The sequence below is a fragment of the Camarhynchus parvulus genome, chromosome 2 (genome assembly GCF_901933205.1).
Source record: "Camarhynchus parvulus chromosome 2, STF_HiC, whole genome shotgun sequence".
Classification (NCBI taxonomy): domain Eukaryota; kingdom Metazoa; phylum Chordata; class Aves; order Passeriformes; family Thraupidae; genus Camarhynchus; species Camarhynchus parvulus.
The window spans coordinates 76,574,443-76,595,395 of record NC_044572.1 but is presented as its reverse complement, the minus strand read 5'-3'; positions in this window follow the sequence as shown (position 1 = coordinate 76,595,395).

The following is a 20,953-nucleotide window of genomic DNA, read 5'->3' as shown; positions in this document are numbered from 1 at the left end:
TAGGACTTTATGATTAATTATGAAATTATTTGTTCCTTCCTTTTCAACCTAAAGAGCTTATGGCATAAGATGTAACTGTTCTGAAACCAACACAAAACATAGAGAATAAAAGCACAATTTTTTATACCCTGGCACTTCTTTTTCTCTGAAGCTTTTCCAATCATTGAAAAGTAAACAGTAAATTTATTTGACAATTGAAAAATAAGCTATTAGTAGTTAGAATGTTGCAAGTCATTCAAATTGTTTGTCATCATTTAAAATGGGCTGTGTTTCACATGAATAAAAGGCAATATATGATATTTTTTATAATGATTTTCTCTCAGCAGATTAGGTTATTTCTTAGTTTAGGGTGACAACGAATATTTGAATAATTAAATGTAGTGACAATATTTAGACCAGAGACATAAAAGGGACTTTAATATTATTTTTTTAAGTAAAGAAGGAGTTATTGTAACATTTCACATGACTAAACTGCAATAAAATTTGTGTTACTGAAATAGTGTCACATGAGTAGCAGAAGAATCCAGGATCATCCCTCTTTTCAGGCTTTTGTTTAACCATGATTTCAAGGAAACATATTTTGCCCTTATTTGAATATATTTGAAAGGCCTCATAATTTAGTTAGGTAACAGAGATGAACCTTGTGTCAAATTATATGTAAAATCATTATTGTTAGCATCTGTTTCCCTTATGCCAAGGTAATGGTTTAATGGAATTCAGATAGGTGTTTATGAGTTTTTCTGGTAGGATGTCCTTTTCTGTTGTTTACACCATCATAAATCTATCAAATCTTGACCTTAAATAGAGCTCCTGAGTGTCTCAGAGGATGTTCTTAAAGAAAGGACATTTTCTATTTGTTGGTTTTACAGCATGGAGGCAGCACTTGTTGGAAAATGTCATTACCAGAGAGATAATAGGCGTCACTGTTAAAAGAGAAGGCTATGTCAAATTCATGCTCTGCACATGTAGTTCAGAGCATGAATTTGCTTCATTAGTATTAGTTGGCCAGGTTGAAGTATAAATGAAATATAAAATATGCTTACTAAATTTGAAGTTAAAACAAACCTGGAGAAAGCTGCAGGTGTGGAGAATAAGAAGATTAGAATTCAAAGCCATCTGGATCGTTTGGGAAATGGCCTGAAAAACTGGGTGAATGTACAAAGTACTTTGCACAGGAATAGTTAATAGCACATATACAGAAACAGGAGCAAAGGCTTGAGCAACTGTTATTTGAAAAAAAGTCAGCAAATTAGAATGTCATAAGGACGTGAATAAATGACAACTATATTGAAAGAGGCACAAAGATTGTATTATGAAAAAATAAATAAAAATATATGCAACAAGAAATTTGAAATAAAGCTCTTATGAATATGAGATGTATGTAGAGCCCTTCCACCAACACTGTCTAGCTTCAAAAAGGCCAAGAAAGCCTCCCTTTAGCAGATCTCTCATCCTGAACTGACTGTGCATGGGGGCCATACATAGCAGAGCAACATTTACTCTTGAGTACGTTGTCTTTGGCCTGCTCTGGATTGGTAATGCTTTCCTGAAAACACTACTGAAAATACTGGAGACTGCCCATTGAGAAAGAAGAGATTTGAACGTTCCTTGGAAAATGTCCAATGATTTCACTAAAAAGTATCAGGGCTTGAGAGCACTTCAAGAAAAATTAAATTTGTTACAAGAAAAAAGGGATTACAGAAGGGATGAAGCATTCTCCAAGCATGTTAGAAGTTGATGCAAAAGGAAGGGAATGGTCTATCGTCCCCATCTGTCATACCTAGAAACATGAAATAATGGACTTCTGTTGCAACAAAACAAAGTCAAGTAAAATATTAGGAAAAAAAATATTAATGAAGCACTGAAAGTGCCTGGTGAAGAGGCAGTCACATCTCCATCACTAGTCATCCTAAGAAAAGGGTGGGAAAGGATCTACGAGTACTGGTGATGACTCATCTCGTATGGGGAAGGGAGTAATGCTGTCTCATTGGAATGGGAGGAAAGAGTAACGCAGTCCACTTGCAATTTTTCCTGTAATTTACTGGAACTTGCTGGCACTTGCTTAGAAGCATACAGAAAAATGTTTATGTTACTAAGTTTTTTAAAAGAATTTTTGTTTCATTCAGGAGTGGTATTCAGCATTTTCTTAAATTCTTTTACTCTTTTTTTTTCTTTTTTGTACATTATAGATACTTGGGACATATTCTCCATGTTTATTTATTCTAAATCCTGTGAAAATATTGATGTAACATAAAAGGGTTTTTTTCAACAGAGCCTCACATTATAAAGATGAGGTTTTTTTCTAGGGTCTTTTTTGAAACTTTTAGATGAGTTCAACAGAAAGGCACATTATTATCATGATTAAAGCAAAACATTAGGAGACCTATTTCAGGAGTAAGAATGTTCTGCATTTTTCTTACTCTTTCTTCCATCTTCATTTAGATAATTTAGATAACACATTGTCAGCTTTATTTACAAAATCCTGAAGCCACTGAAACAATTTTTCATTTGCAAAGTATCAGTGTTTGGAATGATTTAGTTGTGGATGAAGTATTTGAAAATATATTACTGTTATTTTCTTGTGTTTGGATTGCCTTCTTTGACTCTGTTTAAGGTAATTTATAAAAGTAACAGAAACCTCTTTTATACAAATACCCATTTTGTTCAAAAAATTTAAATGCTTGTACATCAAGATTATATTTTCTTGAGAAATTGGGTTTTATGCATAGACAGATAAATTATTTTATATACTTTTGCCTGAAAAAGCTTTTTTGCATTTTATAAGTTTTAATTTGAAAGATCTTTTACATTTATTAAAAATATTATTATAGAGGAAATAAAAAACATGTAGAAAATTAACAAATGCAGTTATAGATCACCTGAAATGAGTATGGTTTCCTGAAAGGTATAAAGCACTGAAGTTGTGTCTAGTAGCTCTAAAGGGATTAACTTCTATTTCCTCAGGCGTAACCCACAAGGTGCTTATTACGTAGGAACCTCTAATGACATGATGGAGCACTATTTCTTTTGAAATTTTACTTTAATTGAGATTACATTGTTGTCTATTGAAAAGGTATATTGGATCAAAACGTTAGAAACACACAGTTATAAGGTGCTTCTTCTTACAGAATACTTATACACACAGAATACTTATACTTTCAGTTTAGTGATAATGCAGATAAGTTTGAATACCAGGCTGAGTCATAGAATCGCTAATATTGTTCATGTCCTTTGTTTTCATCTAACCCAAGATGTTATCTGTCCATGAAAAAGACACTGGGTCTCCAACAGAAACCACAGATGTGATTATATGCCTCACTTTTCATGTCAGTTTTCCAGAAAAGTGCAAACCTAAATGCCAAACACAGCTCCATAAATATAAAGTAAATATCCTTCACAGAAATGCATTGTACCACACAAAGCAACTGAAGAATTATTGTCCTTGGTATTTTTATTTAGCAATCCATTAATAAGCAGTTTTAGTCACAATGTTCATGAATCCATTCCCAGCCCGTGGAATTGAGATGCTGCTATCAATTCATGCTTTGTACAGCAACAACACTCTTAAGTTGTACTTTGAATAGGAATTTTGAACAATCATTCACTTGTGGGGAAAAATGGCACATGACCTTTTAAACTGTAGCTGTAGCTGCAATGCAGTTGCAGTGGAGCCATAACTCTGTCACCTTCTAAATGGCATTTCTTTTGAGCGCTTGCTTTACGTCCCTCTTCCCCTGAAACACTTTTGTGTTCTGAACATTTTTAGTGTTGTATATAAGCTGAATGTCTGCATCAATCATCCTGGTCAGAGGGAAAGGTTTTGAAAAGGCCAGCCAAATTAAGCATTAACCATTTGTTTGTTAACCATTAACAAATGGCTAAAAAAGCCACAGCCAGGAGTTTGACTAATTAACCAGGACTTGCTTTGAGAGAACTGGTCTACAGCAGGCTAGTCAGGGTTCATGTGCCAGAGAAGGAGAAGAGCATTTTCAACCATGGGCTTGCCAAGTTGGTGAAGTGGGCTCTATCCATCCCACTCCTACCAGTTTGATGTTACTGCCAGAAAGTGATACCCTGAGCCTGGAAAGGGATCACAGGTCAGGAGGACAACACCTGAAGGGCAGTAGCAAAAAAAATTCCAGCCACCCCATCCAATAAGTCATTTCACTGGGAGCTCAACTTAAATTCCTCTATGCAAACTTGTATCATGGGAAGAAAACCAAGAAAAGTTAGAGATGTGTACATGCCTGTAGGGCTGTGATCTTACTGGCATCATGGAGACATTGTGGAATGGTTCTTGTGACTGGAATGTTGGGTTGGAAGGATGCAGATTCTTTAGGAAGGATGGGCAGGGAGATGATGAGGCAGTGTTAACGTCTCTGTCCATGACCAGCTGGAGTGCCTGGAGTGCTGCCTGAGGATAGATGAGGAGCTGACCAAGAGTTTATGAGTCAGGATTAAGTGGAGGACATGGACGGGTGACATTTTGGTGGAGATCTGCAAGGGGCCACCTGACCAGTCATATTAAGTAGATAAAGCCTTCTACAGAGAGATAGAATCAACTTCACATTCACAGGCCCTGATCCTCATAGGGACTCCAAACACTAAAGTATCTATTGGAAGGACAACACAGCAGGGCGTAAGAAATCCAGCGGTTTCTTGAAATGCACTGAGGATAAATTCCTTCTCCAAGTGACAGAGGAGCCAGCAAGGAGAGGTGCTATGCTGGACCCTGTTCTCACCCACAAGGACATGATTATGAGGAATGTGGAGCTCAAGGGCACCTGACCATAGAATGGTGGCAATCAAGATTCTTAGGACCAGGAGGAAGGTGCACAGCAAGCTCACTCCCTGGACTTCAGGAGAGAAGGCCTTTGCCTCTTTGGGGTCGGTTTGGTAGAGTACAATGGACTAAAGCCCTGCAAGAAAGAGCGGTCCAAGGAATCTGGTTACTATTTTAGGATCACCTTCTCCAAGCTCAGGAGTGAGGAATTCCAGCAAAGAGGAAGAAAGGCAAAAAGTCTGGGAGGCCTGCATGGATTAACAAAGAGCTCCTGGACAAATATAAACACTAAGAGGAAGGCTATAGTGGAAGGAAGGACAGGTAGCCTGGGAGGAATACAGAGAAGTAGTGTGAGCCATCAGAGATCAGGTTAGGAAAGCAAAAGTCCTGACAGAACTAACCTGGCCATCCAGGAAAAAAAGATAGGCTTCTATAGCTATGTTGGTGATAAAAGGAAAATTGGGGAAAATATAGGCCCTCTTTGAAAGAAAACGTAAAATCTGGTGGCCTGGGACATAGGCAAGACTGAGGTACTCAATGAATTTTTTGCCTCAGTCTTCACCAATAAGTTCTCTAGCCACACTACCCAAATCACTGAAAGCAAAGGCAGGAATTGGAAGAATGAAAAACCACACACTGTAGGAGATCATGTTCTTCATTATCTAAAACTCAAAATTGCACAAGTCCATTGCATCTGCTGACATGCACCCACAGGTGTAATGAGATGTACCTCATGGTCCTGAGGGTACAAGCTGAGGAAGTGGTTAAACCAGTCGCCTTGATATTTGAAAAGTTGTGGTAGTCCACACTGAAGGACTTTTTTCCCCCTTGTCTTGTGCTCTGCCATTGAGGTGGTGCAAAAAAGAAACTGTAAGGCACCATAACTGATCAGGCACAGGGGACCCAAACTTACCAAAAGGGACATTCCACATCACAGAATGCCATAATGGACGCTTTTCTGTCCAGTAGTCTATTTTCATTAAAAAAATGAAAATTAAAAATTTGAGATGCTATTTTTGAGTTTCCTATGTGTTTTTCCAGCGTTACAGTCAGCAGACATGAATACTGTGGGAAATGAATGGATAGGCAGACATGGTTTGATAAACAGCACATACAGAGAAACACAAGCTTAACCTCCAGCCCCTTTACAGACAGGAAATATCAGTTAAAGCAAAGTGGATTAAATTAATAAGTGCATCAGAATTTTAAGACAGCATGAAATATATTACAGCATACCACAAAATGCATGCATTGCCACAGTAAAGAATATCACTATGATTTCTGTCTTAGTCTGTAGAAGTCATACTATTCAGTATGTTTAACTTGTGAGTAATATAGACCATTCCAAGAGAATTGAAATGAAAACTTATCATGCTATAACACATAAATTCTTATTAATACTTTACTTTTTCAGTTTTGGAGGGAATATTTAATCTCACTTTATTCTATACCTTCAGTGAACTTCTGTGCAATGACCACGGGAGGCTTTGGAAAGTTGAAAATAGCTATTTTTGTATAAGTGCTATTGTTTGATGTATGTAAGTGAAATATTTGGAGGTCTGGAAGGAAATCCTTTTATGAATTATTCAAAAGCTGAGCTGCCTCTCCTTTTTCTGTAGGAAAGATATACTGTACCAAGCAAAGAGATAATACATCCCTGGCTCAGAACAGAAACTTTGGTGTCTTAGGAATGCTCTATTTTTTCCGCTTAGTTGGTTGTTTTGTTGGTTGATTGGGTTTTAAATGCACAAAGAAAGATAATAAAAGCTCTTTTTGATTTAACCTGCTCTGGTAGCTCATTTGCTAACAACTGAACAGCTCAAAATTACTCAAGTTCTCAGCATATCTCAATGCTAGGTGATGTGCCAGTGCAAAGACAGGGTTTCTGAGCAGCCTTCCACCATATTTATCCATTTAAATGTTTAATGAATTTATATGTAGATTGCTAGCCTGGTCATATTTTATCACACAGACTTAAACCTCCATAAAAACGTAACAAAAATTAAATACTGAACAATTCAGGAGATTTTCCACTGTGTGAACATAAAGGCAGGTAAGCAAATCTGTGCTTCCACATACACATTCAAATAACGCATCCCAGGAGAGATCTGGCCTGAAATTTGCATAAATAAATTAACATTCCTCTGTCATTGAAAGAGTTGTCACTTTTCAACATACTGGGCTTATTAATGTAGGTTTAATACCTTCATTTAATGTATGCTCTGATGGCATGGCATTAATTTCCCACATTAGTTTTAACATTTTCAAGGTAGACTTTTTTTGTTTTGAGTAAAAATTTAGCCTAGCAATAGATAAATGTTATCTTTTTTGCATAAGGCATTATGTTAAAGGGACAGGAGTATGCAGGTTACAGAAAAGGGGTATTTACAGGACAAGAAATTTAATAATGAAAAATTATTTTTAGATTTTGTTGAGGGTTTAGCCATATTTATGAATGTCTATAATATGAGAAAATTTATCTACTATAGTTCTTTCTCAGTTCATTTTTTTAATTTCTCAAGATCATCTCCAAAAAACCTCCTATTTTGAAGAATTTTCCTTAAAATCCAGTTTTCATTAGTGGCATTGTTAGCTCTGATTTTTTTTTAAATTAGGTTTCTACAGGAGTTTAGATGATTTTTGTTTATTCAAAATTTAATGAGAATACTAACACCATTGCCAATTTTAATTATTAAGCTTGAAAGGGCAAACATGATTTACATTAATTTTGCCCTCCTCATAACTAACTAGCATCTCAGCCTTGCGGCTATGCTTTCAGGCTTCTTTGCATTTCCATTTGACAGCAGAAGGCTGTTAGTCACTCTCTGGTGTGAAATTTGTTTCTTATTTTCTGACATTATAAGAGGGTCTTATAATCTGAAGACTAATCAATCTTAACTACAGATTTCATACTCTGCACAGCTCGAAGCTTTAATTAAATGGCTTGCTAAAAAATATCGTGCATCACTGAGATGTTTTTCTATTCCTCCTTCGTATTGGTTCTGTGTTAGGCCATTTACTACTGGTGCATTGGTTAAGAATTTTATATATAAAAAAATACTTGATAAAGATCACAAGATTACTGTTAATATAAATGCATGTAGACGATGCAAGATAGTTTAAGTGGCAATTAACTTTTCATCAAATATCTTCATTTCTCACAGCATTCATGTATATTCTAGCAGAAAAGAAGTACCATAGACAGTCTTGGTTTCTGCACAATTAACCCATTGAGAATTTGGTACTATTGCTTGCAAATAATAAAAAAAAGGCAAAAATATGTAGAAGAAATGAACTCACACTACAGGTATGATTTTAATAATAAGCATTAGAATGATGATAGTAGAGGCAACTTGTAGGTAGAGATAAACATAGATGCCTAATAAGGGAAAGGGAAAGGAAAAGGGTTAGAGCCTTAACTCAAGATGGAACAAACAAAAAAGGAACTGTAAGGAAGCTGGAAATAACACAGTGCATGTGTGATAGAATAGCTGATAGTATGGAGAGAAACAGTGTCTCTTAGACCATCATTCTGATATGTGCATTTTTGATCCTATATTTTGGAGGAGCTTTTAGATGGGCCAGATAAAATATGCTTTTGCAGACCTAATATTTTTTTTTGTACCAATTTCTATTTTATCCTTTCTCTCCCAGAGAAGGTGGAAACTGGATGTCTCTGATTCTGTGGCTGTGTCTGAGCCCATTTTCCCTTTTAGTGATACAGTCTGGGAATTCAGCATCTATGATTCATTCCTCTTCCATGGGCATATCATCAATATCATCTTACTGACCTATTCTTGGGAAGAAGATTTCAGGTATAGAGTAAGACTTTCCTTAGGTGCTATAAGTATGTTATAACTTACGGTTATTGTTATCACTTCCTAAGCAGAAGATGTGACTAGGAATCCTTTTCTTTTACACCTGGCACAGGTAACTCTGCATAAAAACCATAAAACCTGAGGAAATTACTATGAATGAAGTGGACTGTAGTAAATTTGGCAAGTAGCATGAGTAACTGAAGAAAGGCATGGTGCAAAAAGGGAAAAAAAGGGGTTGAAGTCAGCTGCTAGTCTTTCAGATTTGCATCTATGCTAGGGAGGGATATACTGACCTAATAACTCAGTGATCACTTTATGAACTTCATAGCAGCCTAGCAATCTAAATAATGGACTGTAGCAATAAATCAGTATAATTTGCAATTCTGCAATGTGACCTAGACTGCCAAGACAACTGACACATCAAGGTTCTTGGAGTTTGATTGGTTGGTTAGGTTTGTTTGTTTTTAATATTAATGAAAGAAATCCAAACTTTCCCATATGGTAAACAAGTAATTGAAATAGAATGGTACTTTGGTGGGTGACTTTTATAAGTACATATTCAACAAAAAGAAGGACACTTTCTGACACAAATTCTTACCACAGCTAATCATGTTACTAGGATGTAAGAAAAATGAAGATTAAGGACCTTTAAGAGTATAAAATTTTATTTGCTAATTCTTTTTATTTGTCACTCATTTTCTTAAATAAACGTTTCTGTCGCTGTACCATTCTCATATCTGACAATTTCTACCATTTATATTTATGTACTTTTTAATTTCACTTAAATAAAAATAGCATTCATCTTTTCCCAACTCCCTCTCAATGGAAATCCTTATTTGCTTATTATTCCTTAATATTTTATCTTCAGACACTTTCATGACATGGTCTTGAATTACAGAATCTTACTGATGTCACATTTCTGTGGTTTATTTAATCTTCAGCTGCCCTTCGTACTTTTGGTCCTGTGTCCTGCTTTCTTTTTGCTCATGTGTTTTCACAACTTCTTCTAACCTCAGATACTCTCTTGTTAGTGCTCCTTTCAGACTCTTTCTCATTTACCCTTTCACCCTTCCCATTGCCTTAATTTTGTAGTTTTGCTTTATTATTTTTCTTAGATACTGTCCCAAATTTCAATCACAGTCTTCATAGAAATTATGCATTTAGTAACCTGTGTGTAAAGTTTCAACAGACTAAAAAATCTTTTGGAGAATGTTGTAAGATTTCTCTCTCCACCTTTCATTGTAATTTGCAGCTAATGGCACATTTCCTAAGGGGGACTGGTGCAGGGCTTGTTATGTTTATGCGTTGTCTGCGTATGTCTTGCCAAGTCCACATCACTGATTTCATGAAAGGGTAGAGTCATAGAATTGTAGAATCATTTGGTTTAGATGATACACTCAGTGCCATGTACAGTCATTTCTTGAACACCTCCGGGGATGATGACTCCGTCACCTTCCTGGGCAATCCATTCCAATGCTGAACAACCCCTTTCAGTGAAGTTGATGTCCAACCTGAACCTCCCTTGGTGGTTGTGTTCTTGTCCTGTGGCTTGCTGTCTGGGAGAAGATGCCAAAACTCAGCTGTCTACAAACCTCAACTCAAGGTTGTGTTCTCTTGTCCTGTTGCTTGCTGTCTGGGAGAAGATGCTGAAACTCAGCTGGCTACAAACCTCCTTTCAGGTAGTTGTAGAGAGAGATAAAGTACCCCCTGAGCCTTGGGTTTTCTCCAAACTAAATAAACCCAGCTCCTTCAGCTGGTCTTCACAGGACTTAACTGTTACACCTCCATCACTCAAATCTAGGGTTAAACCAAGGTTCATTTTCTCTGGATAGGTGCAAAGGAGAAAAGTCCAACCAAATAGTCTCAAGAAGTAAAAATACATGGAAGTTTACTGGCAAATTATAGAAAATTAAGGAACTTTTGCAAAAGAATAAATACTGCATAACATCACTTATTACAGGGTAGACTTAGCCCATTGAACACAGAAAATCTTATAACCTAGTTGATGTTAATTTTCTGTGAGAAGAGAGAAGAAAAAGAAAAGGAAAAAAACAGACAGATGGGAAGGCTACAGAAAAACAGACACATAGCTATCAACTCCTGGTTTAGGAGCATTGTAAAACTCCAAGATGAAGGTAGAGTTAAAGGACAACATGCTCACCTTGTGGTGACCCTTCTTAAAATTTTTTTCTGGCCCATCCTGTGCCTTCCTCTCAGGAGGGACTTCCAGTCTCTTGCCCACTCAGGCACTGGGTTGTGCAAATCTGGGGCTGCCTCCAGTGTGCCATGATTGACAGATGACTGGGGCTGGGGAGTATCGGGGGCAGGGTACCACTTCACCAGAGCAAGATCTGACTCACCCTCTGTTACACATTCCAAGACCCCAATATGACATTTTCCAGTCTCTGAAGCTTATTCACTAGACCCTTTGCCAGCTCTGTTGCCCTTCTCTGGACACGCTCCAGCACCTCAAGGTCTGTCTTGCTGTGAGGGGTCCAGAACTGGACACAGGATTTGAAGTGTGGCCCCACCAGTTCCAAGTACAGGGGGACAATCACTGCCCTGGCCCTGCTGGCCACACCTTTGCTGATACAAGCCAGGATGCCTTTGGCCTTCTTGCCACCTGGGCACATGTAGAATCATGTTCAGCTGGCTGTCAACCAGCAGCCCCAGGTCCTTTTCCACTGGGCCACTTTCCAGTCAGCCTTCCCCCAGTCTGTAGTACTGAAATAATTGTTGTGACCTAAATCCAGGACTCAGCACTTCACCTTGTTGTACATCATACAACTGGCCTTGGCCAATTGATCCAGTCTGTCCAGATCCCTCTGCAAAGCCTTCCTACCCTCTACCAGATCAACATTTCTGCCCAGTTTATGCCGTCTGTGAACTTACTGAGGGTGCACTTGATCTCCTCATCCAGATCATTGATGAAGACACTTAACAGGACTTGCCTAAACGCTGGGCTCTGGGGAGCGCTACTAATGCCCAACCCCAACTGTATGGAAATACATTCACTACCACTCTCTGTCCAAGCAATCCAGCAAGTTTTTTACCTAGCCAAGGTAGACACAGAATAAAAAGGAAGAGACTAGAAGAATCTTTCAAGTAAACATGTCTTTTCAGAGCAGTATAAAAATCTAAATGAAATAGAACATGGCCAATAATACAGTGGCTTTTGTGGTTGCAAAATATCTCTTATTTTTAAAAATAATGTGGAAGAGTATATTGACCCACTAAAATTTACAGAAAAGCTCAGTGTGACTGGATTCATATGTGTGTAAAAATTAGGCAAAAATAATTCTATACAGTTAATGTGTCTAACTTACAACGGAGATACAATATTACAATCATTAATAGAACTTTTCTTTAAAGGATCTGCTGTGCTTTCTGTCATTAAAAGGTTTTTCAGCCTAGGATGCTGGATTTAATACTTATTTATGTCTTGTTATCAATATATATGACTTAGTATAGGGAATAATTTTCTTAAGCTGCGTCAAGTTGTTCTGATGAATGGTTGGTATCCGGGTAACTTTTATGTGTTCTTAAAGATAACACTGATTTATGACTAACTGAAGTGGGCATATGCACACACACTGGAGAAAATTAATTTCTTTTTGACAAGGACATGTAGAACAAATTAAAACATAAGAAAAGCAGGCATAATTTGAAATATCTCTGTAAGTATTCTTCAAGAAGTATAATCATAATCATACTTCTAAACCAATTAAAAACAAATTATGTAGTTACACATCTGATACACAGACTATAGAAACATTTTTCTGTATCAATTGACTATGGATTTGGTAACAGCTCAGTAAATATTCTTTTTGGACTGGTGAAACTGTAGCCAGTGCTGCAGAAAAGATTGGAACATAACCAAAAATATTTTGCTTTAATGAGGTTATGCCTGTCTAATGAAAGACACTTCAGCATTAATACAGATAGCTTCACATTCAGCTACTTTGTTTGGTGATTAGAATCTGTAGCTCTAATTGGTTGTGCAGGACAGTTATCCTCCATCAACATTAGCCAGCACATTCTTCTGATATCCAGCACAAAAGAAAACTACAAGAGCTGCTGCTTCTTATCATCCTGCCTACTGACTCTAAATTGGAATGGGTTGTATTATTTAATAAGTTGCACAAAGAAGTCAACAGTCCTCTTTCTCAAAGCTGGATATATCTTCCATAGAGCTTTGGATAATTTCGTTTACTATTTCTGCTTGGATTTTGCATATGCTGAAAATTTATTTTGGATTTAATTCTTATGCTGCAGATATAGTCCAGATTAAAATGAGGAGAAAAGTAGAGAATTATAGCCATTTAAAGGACTAAACAGTGAATATGTTTCATTTATTTTTTTTTCTCTAACTGGTCAATATTCTACATTGATCCTACAATTGCATACAACCATAACATTCTGTATCCCAGTCATTGAGAAAAACAGATTTGTTTGCCCCCTTTAGTTTTGCATTTGAATGCAAAACCACTGCAATTACAGACACAGATGTGTGCTTAATTCTTTCAGTTAAAAAGAAGAACATCATGCTGTAAAAGATCCTTGTTGGGGGGAAAAAAATTACAAAAACAAGTGTTGTCAATTCAGTCCATTCAACTTCTAGAGTAGGTTGTTGGAATTCTCATAATTTTTTATATTCAAAATCTTTTTTAAAAAACACTGTTTGCACCAATTCCAACACAAGAATTTATCATTAGAATTAAAATCTTATCTGTATAAAAAAGTATTATTATTAGTTTAGTATAAAAAAATTATTAATAGTTTGGTAACAGTGATAACATTTCATGGTCAAATTATGTAAAGTTAAAACAGATGTACATGAAGTTTCTAGTGAATTTTTCTTTCTCTCTTCTCAACCTCATTTCACTTAGGTGTGAGCCATCAGTTTGGGGGAGCTTTCTCATCATCCTACATTCTTCATGAGCGGAGTATGATGATGCTGTTAGTGGTTTCTCCTTACTGCAGGACATATTGGAGGGCACTTTATTTTTGCTAGCACAAGATGTCTTGGTCTTTCTTTATTGGTGTGTAAGTCCACACTACATTCAAATATACCATCTGTGATGTGTTTTTTTTTTTATGGAGACTGGTGCTGCAAGTCTCCCAAGGGTGCCTTCCTTTTGCCATTGATTAGCTCCTGGTGAATTGTTTAAAACCCTGTAGACACTGGGTGCCTGTAAATTCAGATCCCCTGCTGTAATCTCATGCTGGTTTTCTTCCAGATTTCATTTTATCAGCATCGTAGATATCTGTTAGCTGCTGACAATAAATAGGCCTGACATCACACAACTGTACAAATCTAAACAAAAGTTAAAGAAAAATAACACTGAGCTGGTCATTAGACAACAGCTAGTGCAGCCTAAAATAAATCTTCTGACATACACAGAAAAGTCTGGGCAAAACTTGATGAATCCCAAGTCCTTTCTGTTAGCCTATCACATTGCCTGTGTCCTGTTACAAGCAATGTCAAAAAACACCGTCAAAACAAAACAACAATAAAACAAACTATCTAACAAAACCCCCACAGACTTGGGCTATTTTTTTAATTCATTGTCTACTTCAGGGCATTGTAAGCTGTAAATTTGCTTCTTCTCTTCTCCAAATTTTGCAAGTACTGTCTAAACATCAAATTGATCATATTTATCACCTAGGTGATGACTGGATGAGTGTTTCATCACTTTGCAGAAGCTGTAATGTGTACCTGACTTCAGTGTCAGCATAAGCTCATATGGGGGTGAGGGGGGAACATGAGGTACAATTTTCCTTTACTTTAGCTGGGCTTTCAACACCATCTCCCACAATTATTGTTTTAATCTAAATTTTCATTGTAGGGTCTGGATTGCTAGACAGTAAGAGTGGTAAAAGATGTTATCGATTATTGGCCTCAGAGGGTGGTGGTTAATATGTGATGCTGGTGACACATAGAGTACAAAAATTACATATCCAGTTTAACAGTCTTAGCAGGGACTTGGAGGTGGTTACGGATAGCACAGTTACCAAGTAGATGAAAAATGAAAAGTTCTGCCCCAGTGGAGCACCAGTGCAACAGCACAGGCTCATGCCTACCTGTCTGGGAGCTGCTCTGCTGGAAGGGACCTGGAGGTCTTGACCAACAGAAAGTGGATATGAGCCAGCAGTGTGCCCTGGCTGCAGAAATGGACAATAAACTGCATCCTGGACAGTACTCACAGGGGTACAGGCAGGACACTGAGAACTTTTTTTCTCTACTTTGCACCTATGAGATACCATCTAGGTACTGCATCCAGTCTTGATGTCCCCATCCCTGTCCCTCCCAGGAAAGCCTCTGACAAACTGAATCAGGCTTGGCAGAGAGACCTTAAACTGGTCAGGGATGGAGAAGTTTCCCTGGGAGAAGAGGCTGAGGGACTCGGACTTGCTCATTCTGAAGAAGAGGTAGCACCAAGATGAACCCAACAGTAGCTTCTCAGCAGCTGTAAGGAATTCATCAGAGACAAAGTCAGGCTCTTTACTGTGGTACATGGTGGGAGAATGATAAGCAGTAGGCACTAGAAGAAACAGGTAAATCTTAGACTGGATGGAAGAAAATAACCTTTTCTTCTCAAGGATATCAAGTAGGAAAACAAGTTTTCCAGAGATTTTGTACTAGACTCTGTCCTTGGAGATGTCAATTTGAAGCTGGATAAGTGCTGAGCAATCTCTTCTGACCCCAGACCTGATGATGCTATGAGAAGGAGGTTAAACAAGACACCTCTTGAAGTAATTTCCTACCTGAACTTTCCTGTGACTTCTGTATCTACTGTCTTAAAGAACAAAACAGCATTTACAGAAAATATTGTTATTAAACCTTGTATTTTTAGCCAAAATCAAAGTTATATCCTTAAAATTTGCATATAGAACGATATCTGTTGGCATAAATATATTAGCTCCATGGAATTCTAGCAATGGTCTGCAAAATATGTGGTTTAAGATGTGAATAAGACTTATATTCTCTTCAATCACTATAGAATGAAAGAATTAAAATCCACGTAAAATACCTGAGAGTAAAGTTCAATGAATATTCATAGCCTGATAATAAAGTCATTATATCTACTAGTTCTCAAAAGTGGTTTGCACGTACTAGCATTATGTAGTTTTTGAGAAACTGGAATTTTATCCTATTTCTGTGCATACATTTGAGCTTTTGCAGTATTTTTGTGTGCTGTTGTAAATAAAAACATTCTTTCTTCGTGGACTGTTCAGAAGTAAGAAGAGGTGATTTTTATATGCAGATTTCAGCTTTTCACAGTTTGCTAGATTTACAGAACTAGAATTAAATATACACAACTACTATTAAGATCTGTACCTGGAGAGCTATTAAAGGCTAGGTATTCATTTGCCTGTGTGCCATTGTAGTAGAATCAGCTGTGCAATAATAATCAGATTACTGCTGATACAGCTGTTGGGAGGAAAGGGTTAAAACTGAAAGATTTGGTGAGGAGGTAATAGTTTCATTCAAAGGGGCCTTGCAGCTGGGAGGGCTAAGAATATCAGTGTGAGAAAACATGTATTGTGCCTATTGCTGATTATCCTCTGTCTGTTTTCAGAAGTAGAATTTCTGCAGAGATAACATAAATGTTATCAGATACTTGAGAGCTATTTTCACAGACAGGCTTGAGCCTCCTGCTGGGAGAGAAATCTCAAAAGCCCAAAGCTTGTAAAAAGCACAGAAGCCTTTTGATACAATGGGGCAAGCAGTGAGTCCTCCCCCACAGCCTCTGCTCGGGGCTAGGATGAAATGAGCCTAAGGGAACCCGTGTCCCCAAGCATCTCTGCTGTCCAGCACTTTTAGCAAGGTAATGAAACAAAACTGCTCTCTGCTTTTCAGTTGTGGCTTGGTGGTCACCCTGGTTACCTGCATGTGTTGATTCACACAATAATCAAACAATCAGCTGTATGGGAGAAAGGACCTGGTATTAGACACTTGCATAGGAGCCTACCTGAATTCATAAATACATGTATGTTGACTATAGCTTCACAAATACATTTGAATATTCTGCAATATTGAAAAAAGACATTTGAAGTTGTCAGCCTTCGGTAACTCTTAGTAAATGATGATATTCATGATCTTTTGAGTTGAAAGTTATTGACGTATTGAATGATTGTGTTTAATTTCTGCCATTTCTGGCAGATATAAAAGACAAGTGCATTAGGCTGAGGTGGAACTCTTGAAATACTTTGCTTGTGTTTATGGACAAATCAGTGTTGTAAAATTTGTATGCAATATTCTTAGTATAATGCCCTTTATATATGTAGGCAGAATTCTTATTCAGCCTATACGTAGTTCACCACAAATGCAGGCAGATAGCTCTTCTTTTCACAATTGTGGGCTGCAGGCCAATGTTAAGTTCATGGATCCCCAGACTTAATTAGGAATATGTCTGATCCTAATAACTGTGAAGTTTGATTTTGTCTGTATGCATCTGTGGACCACACTGTAAACCTGTCAGTGGAAACAGAGCAAGTAAGCACCCTGAGTTTCTTGTTCAGTGCCAAGATTTGATCACAGCTACTGGGTGTTATTTCAAAATTTGCAGAAATCCTGCTGTTGAGTAGCCTATGCTCTAACAATCGACACTAACCATCCTCATGTTAAAGTTTCTTTATCTTCAGGTACGTAACTCATTTGCATAGAACATTTGTATGTGTTTCCCTCCCAGGAGCTATGGAGTACATCATTATATTAGTTGGGGTTGGTAGCACAGATAAATGGAAAATAATACTAGAGATAGATACAATATCAGTCTTTTGTATTAGCAGTGACATTTACAGTTAAGCCTTAGAATAAACAAATAAAATAACTTGCAAGGCAAAACAGTCTAGAAGCCATTGTGTTAGAGTGTATTACTGAGTATACAGGTACTGTGAGACATTGCTAAATTCCTAGCTTTAGTTGCTGAGGGTACATCTGGTTTGGTGTAAGTCACACCTTTGGTTTAAACATATTAGTTATTCAAAGAGGAGTATATAGGAAATAAATAAAAATCTGTGCTACACTGATTGTTTATTAAATCTAAACTTCAAACTAGAGGTAATTGAAGATTTTGATCATTACTCAAGAAGTTTATTGTCCAGTCCTGAAGGGAAAAACTTCAGTTATGAAACTAGTTTTAGCTCTTGGTTTCATAAGTAGGTTAATTTTCCCAAAATTAAGTGTCTGCAGCCTACACATAGATACCACCTTTGGCTCTCCTGTAATGGAATGAAAATGATATTCCAAGAGAAAGTAATTCATCCTGTCTTGTAGTGAGGCCTCTGTGGCATGATGCACTTATGTCCCTGAATTAAATTTCAAGTCCCTGCTATTTTCTTAGCAAAAATCCTGAACTAATTTTTTTAGCATATCCAGTAATACAAGTATTCCCAAACTGGTTCCCTAAATTAATTTTTGTTCCTGCTTATTGGCTGTTTAGTCCCAGCTTGCTATACTAAAGGACTACAAGCAGGAGTAGTAATGTAATCTGAAAGAGCTCATCATTGGGTTTCATGGTGGGAAATGTAACCTTTAAGATCAAATAATGCCTCTAGGGTTTTCTTCCTAAGATAAGCCTGAAAGAGTAAACAGGTACAAAACAATCACTAGACCTGAAGTGATTCATGAACAAGAGCTGAAGACTCAGTGCAGAGGTAAAACACACATACATTTACTTACAGACAGAGTATCAGTTACTTTTGACAGCTGTGTTTGAAAAATCACCGCACCAAACTCACTGCAGGTACTCAAGGCAGACACCTACATTGGGATGCAGTGCTAGTAGGCTAATGTCTCTTGAAGAATTGACAAAAAATTATTAATTCTGAGGCTAAATTGTCGTATGCTTTGCTCACTGAACAGGACTCATGATACAGTGCTCACTACTCACATCTCCTGTTGCCAAGGAAAAGCTTGTTGACCAAAAGCAGGGCCGACCAAGTATATTTCAGTGAATACATTTCCTAGCATTACATTTCTGGTGTCTGTGATAAAGTATGCAAAATGATGCAGCTTGAAAGAAACTAATGAGCAGACACAAGAACTGAATTACAAAGCAAATTTCAGGAAATAACTTCTTTCAAACACAGGCAGAATTGGGTAATCAGTCACAGATGACAAAGGCAATATTGCTTTTCAGAGTATGTACTGCATTGCAGCACATAATTAACACCTAACATTACAGAGCCCTGGAGGCAATTTTGCTACAGTCAGAGGAAAAGAAAAAATTGGTGATTTCAGACCTGGTTTGTGAACCTGAAATCTAATAGTATTTCTTCAGTGCAATAGGAAAAAAAAAAAGAAAGCAAATGCCTAGTTCCTTGGTGCTAGCTACCTCTTTTTGCAAGCTTACTTAAAGTCATGAAACTGTAATCCCTTCCAATTCCTATTCTAATCTTAGAAGTTTCTATATACATTTTATATGTAATCTGTCTTTCTCTGGGCCATTTATATCATAATCTATAATTTAAGAAAAATGCTTCATTTTCTCTTCATTGGGATTCTGAAATTTGTCCATTTATTTACCATCTTGATTCCTGGATCACTTATGACATGTCCCTTGGAAGGCTCCTAATTTTTAATAGCTAAATTTGTGTGAGGGGTTTTACGTTCTACTTAAAAGAGAAGTTCAGAACTTCAGAGAAAATGGAATATCTGACTATCAGTGAAACTGCAATCTAGTGAGTAAGGGGTGAATTTCTCTAGTGTATTATTTCTTTAATTTTTAAATAGAAACTTACATAAATACGTGCCAAATGAGGTTGATCCTAAGTTGTGATGTGTCGCAGACATCCTTTTTATGAAAAATCCTTTCTTTAGGATTTTTTCCTTCTGAGAAGTTGAGGCCTCAGAAACAGAATGTAAACAATGATTATCTGCTGCTGTGGAATGCAACAGGAGGATCCATGTTTGGTCTCCTGTGGATGTTTGGATCTGGTGACCTCTCACGGCAGAGCTGGCTCTCGCTCGCTGTCGGAGAGCTGCGTTTGTTAGCACTCTTTCCTATTCTATTCTTAGTTTAGCTAGCCTTCTGATGAAACCTTTCCTTCTATTTCTTTTTAGTATAGTTATAATGTAGTATATATATCATAAAATAATAAATCAAGTCTTCTGAACATGGAGTCAACGTTCTCGTCTCTTCCCCAACTCAAGAACCCTTGTGACCACTGTCACAGTGATGGTCTAAGAGATCAAATAATTCAGACTGTTGATGAGGTTATTTTTGATATATGGTAATATCTTAAACTTGAAAAAGTATCTACTGAAAAATGGAAAGGTATGATTTATTTCTTGAAGCAAAAGCATATATTGTGTTTGTTTTTTCTGGGTTTTTAAAACTTTTTTTACTTTTTTTTATTAGGAGTTCTATGTAGACTTTTCTGGGGACAAAGTGAGATAGGTAGTGTTTTACATTCTTTCAGACTTTGAGCAGAACATGTTGCTTGTAGCACATCTTTCATTCTTTGATTTTTGGTGTTGGGACTGTAAAGCATTCCAATGGAAAATGCTTTAGAAAAGCATTTGCAGCATTAAGAAATGCCCAAGAAGATAGTTTGTAAAAAAGATATGTCACATAGTAAAAAAAGATATGTCACATAGTATTCAATTAGAATTTTGCAACAATGGCTAGAATTTCAAAAATTTACCATTTTACTCCATCTTCAAACTCCTTTGAATTTGCAATCATTTCAAGTTTTCCCTTTCTCCTTATCAATTACTTTGTTGATACTGAAAATCCGCTTTCTCAAGGTTTGTTTTTTTTTTTTTTTGTTATATAACACAAACCACTTTGGGTTAGAGTAGAATATCCACCTTTTTAGATTTTAAAATTGGTAGATGTGTGAAGTAGAACTGTATCTATCTCATGTTCTTTGTCCCAGACTTTAGATGCAAAATGAAAGCTTTATTATAAAAAAAATTCTTCTCCTACAGCTGTAACTAGTTTTTTTTTTTCTGGATCTTGTCAGTTATTGATGGCTTCATTTCTGAAAATGTTCATGTACTTTATAAAGTGAATTACTACCTATTTTACTTCTGCTGGTTGAACAAATTTGGAGGCAGTGAACAAATATCTAACATGCAATTTCTGTTGCAAGCACATTTCTTCCACTATATTTTTTAAATAAAGAAATCATTATTAATCCAATTGTGCAAAATTGAAGTCCTTACAGAATCTTCCTGGAGGTTTCTTCTTTCTATATATGCTGTTAATCCTGTTTGTGCAGAAAAAGGTGAATTATGCCTACAGCACTGGTATTGCTTAACCATGAGTAAAATCTGTTTCGATAGTATGAAAACAAATGCTCCCTTTTTGAGAGTAAAAAGTGATCAAAAGTTAGCTTC